This window comes from Sparus aurata, chromosome 11, assembly GCF_900880675.1.
Source record: "Sparus aurata chromosome 11, fSpaAur1.1, whole genome shotgun sequence".
Lineage (NCBI taxonomy): Eukaryota > Metazoa > Chordata > Actinopteri > Spariformes > Sparidae > Sparus > Sparus aurata.
In genome coordinates this window covers 24,960,325-24,969,899 of record NC_044197.1, presented here as the reverse complement: position 1 = coordinate 24,969,899, position 9,575 = coordinate 24,960,325, and the positions used below count along the sequence as shown (strand labels likewise).

At 40.6% G+C, this 9,575-nt stretch overlaps 1 long non-coding RNA gene across 1 annotated transcript; it reads right to left on the bottom strand.

The window, feature by feature from the left end:
- Nucleotides 1–709: 709 nt before the first annotated feature.
- On the bottom strand, nt 710–7,633 carry LOC115591045 (uncharacterized). The gene is made up of 3 exons (XR_003985887.1): nt 7,484–7,633; nt 6,663–6,883; nt 710–2,338 (listed from the first exon to the last, which is right to left on the bottom strand). It is a non-coding gene; the product is annotated as an uncharacterized LOC115591045 (long non-coding RNA).
- Between the last annotated feature and the right edge of the window lie 1,942 nt (nt 7,634–9,575).

Here is a 9,575-nt window from a genome sequence, read left to right as displayed (position 1 = left end):
CTTAGCTTTACCTGGTAAATCTTGAGGGAACGCTGCTTTTAGTTTGGGAACCAGTAGTTTACATGAAATTACCTAACTGTGTATAAAGTGGGTAAAACTATCTTGCCCTGCTACAACAGCCAAATGCTGCTTACACACTAAGGCTTGATGCCTGTTAATAATATACTTTATTATATTACCAGTCACAAGGGTCATTTCAAGCACAGAAAGTGCGCCAACAGTTTAATAATGAGTCACAAAATGATAAGTGATACTTCAAACTGATCAAATTATCTCTTTCAAAAATGCCAATATTAAAGTCGTTCTAGTTTAGTTGATGTGAGATTCAATGAACCCCTCGTTGAACAGATCTGACTTGCTGTTACATTGTCGATATCTAACATTCAATGAATAAGACAAGTGTCTGTAGTGTAAAACCTTCAGACAAGAACCAAATATGAAGCTAAATTTTAAGTTTTCATACTGAAGGTATTCATTAATTCATTCCAGTATTATCACAATAATAAAACCATTTAACCTGTAATGGCACCAACTGGACATTAATGTTCTCAGTAAGTATGATTTGTTTGGGCATAATCTCTAAATAGACGTCAGCCTCCAGACCAAACAGAAGTTAATGAGATTTAAATGACTTGAGAGACCGCTGCCTGTGATTGTTACGTTGGGTGTGCTCTAAATGCAGCACTCCAGATTCAGTGAACAAACCTCTGTAGAGGGTTGAGAGATAGATATCTTGAGACATGGTGCATTTGGTAGTAAAGTGTATGTATTCATGTACAGACTGGGTGTGTATACATAGTTTAGGGATTAAGGACATAAATAGCCCACAGCAAGTACCGTACCTATAAATGGTGCATGTCCACAAAGAAGGATGTGTATGTATATTCCTCCACAAGGTTTCAAAAAAGCAAACATCACCACATGCTTTCAATAATGTGCGTATACTGTACCTTAGAGGATCTTGCTGAATAAATGTATATTGATAAGTCCTCTCCTAAAGAACATGTATGCAGTTTATCGCAGATATGTTTTGGACACTTAAACCTACAGTAGCTGATTTTATTTGACCACTTGGGGGCGGCAGATGCAAGCTGTCAACACAACTGACATAACATCACCTTTAAGTTGATCTGGCAAACTTGTTAGCAAACATTTGATTATGCACAAATCCAGCAGTTAGGAGGCAACATTATCACTCATGTGGAGTTGTGTTTGTGTCCTGATGGATGTTGGTCCAATATTCACATTTTCTTTTTGCTCTGTTTTGGTCTCCACCAACTGTTGAGGCAAATATCTGACTCAGTAGCTGCCAAATGCTCCGTTAAGTTCACTTTATAGTTTTGTGCTGAGTAGGTAGTGTACAATGGGTTTTTAGAGCCTTTTCGCTGAAAACAGCTGCCTACTGTTGAGTTAACAAGAGCTTTGAGAGCTGTGAGAGTAAACAAAAACAACAGGTAAATAAGTTGTGGCAGAACAGTTAAACAAAGGCCTGAAACTTGCTGAAAAGCGCTGTAGAACATTTAAACTCTAATTTGAAACAACAAGCTATCAATATATGAATACAAATGTATGTATTTATGAATAATATTAAATAAGCATGTATGTTGGCCTTGTTCACAATCTACGTTTAAAATGTTAGCATGCTAACATTTGCTAATTAGGCTAACACAAAGTAGGGCTGAGGTTGATGAAAATAGCCAAATTGACGTTTTGACATTTTGAGGGTGGGTGAGGAATTAGGGATCAAAAAATTTTTGTAATTCATCTTGAAGAGCATTTAAATAAGTATACTGAATTTCATGGCAATCAATCCAAAAGTTGTTGAGACATTTCAGTCAAAACCAAATGTGAAGCTTATTGGTGAAGCAGGAGGAAATCAGCTAAATGATTATGGTTCATCCTCTGTGGACTATGAATATATGTGAAAAGTTTCAGGGCAATCTATCAAACAGTTTTTGAGATATTCCATTTGAGCAACTGCATACATGCAACAGAGTGCTGTGTACACTCCCGTCATTCGCCTCTCAGTCTCTTACCCTTCCCCTTCCACTCCACAGACTATCTAATAATCCATCCATCTTTGTGCTGGAATGGAGTTCTAATTCTTTCCATCTGTGTGCGTCACTGTTGGGGCTCCAAGGGCAAGGCCTGCCACTCTTTATTCACTCCCCCTCTCCACTTCAACTCCTCTCCAACAAAACCCTGAATCTGGTTCCACTCAGCCTTAAAGTCTAAGATCTCTCTCCAAGCTGGGGCCCCTCCTGGCCTGAGGCAGCAGGGGAGGTCGGCCAGGTCCCTGGATCTGTTGGACGCTGGATCCTGGAGATTCTGGGTCACTCTGAAATGAATGAACGTGTCAATTAATCACATGTGTAAAGTTTCCAAGCCAACATCACGGCATATTCTGCACACTGCTCCAAGAAATTCAGAGAACATTTTAATCACACATCAGATCTTGATGAACAAATTATTCAAGTTGAAAATCTTTACTGATGCACATTGTATTATTTGTTGTGAACAAAATGAGGTAACAACGGTCAGTGGAAACCATCATCATGAACCCACTGAGGGCTGGATTCAAAATCACACTGAAAATTAAAGTCAAAATTCAAATCACAGATCCAGCTCGTGTGAATTTTTCAGCAAATCATAATGTGACTCAGAAGTGTGTATGACCCCTGAGTGCCTGTAATCACTCCTGACAACGTCTAGGCATGCCCCTAATGAGCAGCAGTCAGGGTACCGCAGGCTATGACATGGAGGTCTGTGTGGCCCTCCAAGGATAAATCTCCCCACACCATCACTGACCCAACACCAAACCGGTCAGGCTGGATGATGTTACAGGCAGCATAATGTTCATCACAGCATCTCCAGACTCTTTCAGGCCTGTCACATTTGCTCAGTGTGAACCTGTTCTCTAAAGTGAAGAGAAGCTGAACGGTGCTGAGCTGTGAGCACAGGTCCCACTAGAGGACGTTGGGCCCTCATGCCACGTGTTGTCACTTTCATTCGCACCAAAGGAGGTGAAACTGATTCTCAATCACTCGTGCCTCCTAAATGGACCGATTGATATCCCTGAACTGACTTGGTGTTATACTGTGATGATTAAGTGTTCTCTTGATTTGCTTTTCGAGCAGTGTATTTGCAGATTACAAGTCAGATATTTTAGACACATAGGTGGAGAAGTTTCCCATTCTTGCAGCATGTGGACACCTCTCAAGTTTTTTCAGAAAGTACAAGGCTTGAATTGTGTGACTACTGTGGAGGACTGGCAAGAGAGCTGTTTAGTTGCTCAAACACAAGACTTAAATACTTTCGACTTGAAATTGAGTTGATGCTGATTTGTTTGATTTAAATAAAATACAGAATGCTTATATGTGACTGAAAGGCACTAGACCAAGGAATCAGTCACGACATTCATCTCATATCATATGAATAAGCACAACTCATGACAAACCGTGCTTCATTCAGACACTTTCTGTCTTGTTTCAGGACTCTGAAACTTTTCATGACAGATATTACTCATTGTGACACAAGTTGTCCTGGTTCCAGTGCTGTTCAGGGTGATACAGGGTGAATTTGACAAGATTGTATTTTTCGACTGATGTTCTCATTTACCTGTATGAATGACTGAATAAATTAATCACACGTCAGGCAACAGAAAAGCCAAAAATACAGAAACGTAAGAAGAGTGACACTTTGTTTATGAAGTCCTGCATCTATTGCAATGCAGAACTGTGTCACGGCTGCGATTTCCTGTTTTATCTAGAAGTTTTGCCCTCATGTGTGGAGTGTTGCTTTACAGTTCCTCCTTTTGTGTGATTTCCCACCATTTTTCTGTGTTTACCTGTGTCTTGTTTGTCAATCAGCCCTTGTGTATATAGTGTGTGTGCTCCCTGCTGTCTTTAACAGTTCCCCTGAGCCTGTTCCCGTGTCTTCCTGTGTCTCCCAGTGGCGTGTTTCTGGTTGTTGTTTCTGGCTTTGTTCCTTGTGTTTCTCCTGATCTGTACTTTGCTTTTGTTTGTACTTTGTATTTTTGATATTTGCACTTCTTGTTTTTTTTTGGTGCCACACCTGAGAAACCATTTGGTTCACTGAAAATGATTTTGTAACTAATCATTCTCAACTAATTTATCATTTAAGTCTTAAAAAACTTTTTACAGAATGTTTTTCATAGCACATTTTAATCTTCTCGATTTTTCTTTGCAAATCTATGTGTTCATGTTTGTTTTACTTATTAAATTGTACGTTTTTTGTGAGTATTCTTTTAATATTTCAATGTCATACAACTGTTTGCTACTTTTACCTCATGCAGCTGTGAACAAATGCAGCTCATATCCAATCATTATCTTCTAAATACATTTTGTGCTCTTTGCTTAAACAGCGGTCTTTATAGGTAAACTGATATTATGATAAGTAGAAATGACAAATATCCTCTGTTTCCAGCTTCACAAATATTTCAATTTGCTTATTTTCTCAATTTTGCATTACAGACAAATGAATAACTTTGAGTTTTCAGTCTGCTAACTGGTTGAACAATTAGGATTGTCTAAATGGGATTCCACTTTTTATAGAATAAACCATCAAGTGATAAATAAAAAAGAAAAAAAAGGGTGATACAACTGTTTAATGCCCTTATCTGCATAATGAATATTTAACACTATATACTGAGTAACTAGCATGCTGTTTCGAATGCTTTTTTTTTTTCTATTACTTTGAGCATGTTGCATCAAAAAAAGCAAATTCTATTTCACTGTCAGGGTCAAAAATCTGCTCCTACTTTACAATAAATGTAAGTACGATACAGACCACCCAGTTAGGCTTCATGTGGCATGCGGACTATGACAGTGATTTTGATGTTTAAATAAAGACTAATTGTTTAGAGGTTAGCCCGGACTCTGCATGAGATTTAATAATATAATGCATCGTGTCATTGTGGAGGAATGTACCAGTGCCATCAAAGGGAACGTCCACCCTAAAACTCAATGTTTTTCCTCTGATCTTTGAACGCTTTAATCAGAGTTTTGAACATGATGTAAACTGACCCTGAAAGCCGGACACAAAAGGCTTAGGACTTGAGGGTGTGATGATGATGAAACTATAGCTGGACTCCAACATCAGATTTCCTTTCATTTTTCAAGAAAAATATGACACGGGGATTCTAGATTAGGGTGGAAATCTGCAGTAACTCTGTGGCAACAAAAGTCATCCATTTTATCAAATTAATGGACGAACTGGTTTGAGGGAGATGTATGGCTGGCAGTCTGACATTAATACAGTACTGTGCTCTGAGAAATGCTCCTTTTATCTTCCCTCTTACAGTGTGACCGATGCAATACTGCAGCTTCAACAGAACCGCCTTTGTGGAAAAGTCCTGATTTGGATTAAAGGCGGTGACTGTGTTGTGCACATTAGGCTCAAGGTCTCTTTCAACTCCTCTGTGCAGAATCACTGTTGAGATCAGATGTGCGATTGTGATCGCTCTCCCATTTCCTGGTGATAAAGGTGTGAATGGATGTCTTTGCAGCAGTACAGGCCTGCGTATCATAAAAGGAGTAGGGTCGACGTCTTGGGAAATAGGCTTATTGGCTTTCACTCAGGGTTAGATGAGAGAATCTGTTCAAATCCGTTGCCTGTACACTAAGAAGCTGCAGCCAGTATATAGTTAGCTTACCTGTTTAGGTCCCATCTCTTCGGTACAAATTGCAAACTGTGAAAATAAGTTGTATGTAGGCCTACTGGAAGATCCTTTTCACCTCTGGACAGACCCAGGCTAGCTGTCTCCTCCTCCATACAGTCTTAATGTAACGCTAAGCTAACTGGCTGTTGGCTGTAGTTTCGTATTTACTGTGCAGACAATAGGCTACTATGTATCTGAAGCCTGCAGTTTACACTTTTAGACAAAAACATCCATGAACAGCCTGGAAGAAAGCCCATATAATGAATTTAATACAGTTTAAAGAATAGTTTGGAGAAATATGTTTACTTTCTTAGATTTAGATGGGTGGACTGGATTGTTCGTACATTAGCAAGCAAAAAGTCAAAGTCCAGTTAGCTTAGCTAAACACAAGGACAGGAAACAGCTAGCCTCCCTCTGTTTAAAGTTATAAAACCTGCCTACAGTTCCTCTGAAGCTCACAAGTAACTAACAAGTAATTTTTTTTAAGAATACTTTTTAGTTGTACAGATGAAACATACAGATCATAATATTAATTAGTTAAGAGGTAAATCCATTTTGTTATCTTTGGACATAGCTGGGCCAACTGTTAAAGCAAAGCTAACCAACTGGTAACTTCATCTTAATTGTAGGGAAATGATGGTGATATCAATCTTGTTTTCTCTTTGAGTATTCCCAAATTACTGAAGTATTCTTTTAATCAGATTCATGGCTGTTTGTGTGCTACTTAAAGCTGTTGGGGGTGAGATTGTCCGAATCTGGCTACATTTTGAAAGCATACACCTGGAAAAAGGCCCAGCTACTCCATCCAGGCCGTCCTCCAAACCACATGAACCTACATTGCCTGACTCCACCGACCTCACTGGTTAGCTTGGAGATAATGTGTTTCGCTACGTTCCACCAGTTCTCTTAGCTTTTTCAAACTGATAAATACATGAATAAACAGTCTATATAAACAGAAGCAAAATAGGCGTCACAAACTTACCTCAGTCCGAAAAGGCAACCTGGCTTGACAAGTACATCTTTGCCATAAGTGAATGCTTCATACGAACTGGGTTAGCGTGGCTCCTTGGGCTGTGTACTTTGTGCTCACTGGGTTAGCTGCTGAACAAGTTAGCCCACTGAAGTTGGCTGTTGCTGCTGCTGTTCTTTGGCTCAGGGGCTGTGTCTCTATGGTTGCTGAACAACAGGCTTAGGGGCTGTGTCCTGGGAGCACAGCGCATCGTCATCGCTAACCTTATCCAACTAGCATCACATTGTGTCTCACATGTAGGAAAATTATCTATCAGTATTTACATAATTAATGTAAACCATAAACATGGCTATTGTTAGTGCTCACAAGCTAGCATGTTGGTATCGGGAAATATTGGCCACACTTTCTCTTCATTCATATGTGACTATCTTGCCAGCTTTAGCAAAACATCCTCTTAGCCTCAAGAAAGACTCCTGTCGTGCACCGTACATAGGCATACAGACAGATAGCCTGTTAAATTATTGTTCAACGATTTGATGGGCTTATTAGAGGCATGTGATGGCCAAAGATATTGGACTTTTTATTTTGTCCGTCAGAGAATTTGCCCTATGATCATTGTTGGGATGTGAAGAGATTTTCTTCAAATATAACAAAAAATGCTTCTAGAAAAACTTAACATGCCTGACCTTAAGCTCATTAAACCCTTCATTTTATGAACTGGAGGCTTCAGATGTATATTAGCCTTGTCATACTGTGTACATCAAACCACTTTCCTAATTAAAAATGGCCCTATTTGAACATCTAGGATAGACACCGAGCTTTGAAAAACTCACAGATCTGTGGGTGTAGAGTTCGGTCAGAGCTGCATGGGGCTGTTCAAATTAATATTGTATCTTCATCTGTGTGTGACACAGAATTGGAAACATGATGACACAAGGTTGGCATCTTTCAGTGCTTCGCCTCCCCCTGTCTTCCTCTTCCTGTCTCACTCCTCTTCCTCTCCATCTCCCCCCCCACTCCTTTTATCTCCTCTTCTCTCTGCATCCCCCCTCTCTTTTCCTCCCCCCTCTCTCCCCTCCTTCTCTTTTGATATGTTTTTTTTTTTTTTTTCCAAGGTCCGTGTCTGTACTTGCATGCAACACACACACGCACACACACACACACACATTGAAACACATGAAACAACACTTCTCATTATCAGCCCCGGCCAGCAGGCGGCTTTGTAATCAGGCTGTTTGTTTATGTTTGTTATCCTGCAAACAAACACACACACACACACACACACACACACACACACTCACACACACCTATACCTATCGCTTCTGGTTTTCCACACGCACCCTGACTCATATTTTTTCTCTCTCTCACACACACACACACACACAGATGTCAAACACAGCACAGCACAAAGCCACAGCCCCGGCGTTGAATGGAGCCAGAAATAGCGTTGGGTTTGACTTGGAATCGGCTTAAGTCTTCAAAGAGAAAAAAAATGTGATGTTGCAAAGGGAGCGAAAGAGCGAGAGGGGTGAGAGATGGAGAGAAGGGAAGCTGGGGGGGGGGAAACTGAGGGGAGAGGCGAGCAGATCGGGTTGTTACATCCAGCTGTAAAAAAAGGGGGCAAAAACTTCAAAGACTCACGTTGCCATGGTAACTGTATGGTGCCTGCCTTTAAGCCCCGCCCCGCTCAGATTGACATACATGTAGCAAATGTATTCATAAAAAAATGATGGCAGCTGAGGAGAGGAGCATGCGTCCTTCATACTTTGTTTTTCCGTCTCCGTCCTCTTCTCTTCTCTTCTGTTCTCGCGCTGCTCTCACTCACCAGCAGAGATGGTATTGATGTGTGTAGTGACGGGCACCGCTGCAGCTAATTAAAACCCAGTAGGGTTAGCAGCACAGTTCCCCCAGTGTGAAATGATTGGTTTAGTTTTATCTGGCTCTGTGAAGGAGTTTCTTCATGTTTTTTTTTTTTTTTTTTTTTCTTCTGTATTGATGTTTGGGGCTTGTTCCCTGTAATTATGACGTGGTATCACTTCATAGCCAGTGGATCTGAATTCCAGTTGTAATCAGATCCATCTCCCGCTCTGTTTTTTTACTGTTTCTTTACGTGTTTGTGCAGACTATATTTGCCTGTGTTGCCGCTCTTTCAATGACTGTTGATTGGATTTTTTAATCACAAGCTAAACCTTCGTCCCTCTGAAGATTAAGTGCCCAGAGAGAGAAGTTCCTTTCTGTTATTCTAGTTTACTCGAGCAGCTTTGATTTGATCATGGTCACGTTTTAAGCAGCGTAGCTTTCTGGCAATGTCTGTGTGTCTGTCTGTGAGTTGGTCAGTTCGATGCTTAACAAATCTTGGATGGCAACTTTCTGTTAAATTTGGTACCCACATTCATATTCACCTCAGGTCAAAATGTAATTTATCCAGTACTACCCAATGCAATACTACTCTCTATTCTTTGTTTTCTCAGGGCTGATGTCTCGTTTCCAGCCACAACAGCATCGATTAGCAATGTTTTGAAATGAAAAGTGTGTCCCTGCGGACATCTATAGTAGCGAGAACTACCACAGAAGCAGTTGTGAGCACTTTGCCAGGTGTTTTATAAATCCCACATGTCTGTCTGTCGTGCAAGATCGTAAATGCAATTCGCATTTCTATCACCTTTTTTCTGGTCTACCAACCACCCAAGGCGCTTTACAGCACTTGTCGTGTTCACATGCACACGTTGGTGAACTCGTGAAGAGGCTGCTATACAAACAAACCAATCGGAAATCCAATCCGAACCAAAGTGGCCCGTTGAGCAAGTTGGTGTTCAGTGTTTTGCCCAAGGGCACATACAGTATAACCACCGACCCTCTGATTAGTGGAGCACCCTCTCTCTCTCCTGAACCACGGCGCCACAGATGCAGTGATGAATCTTTACA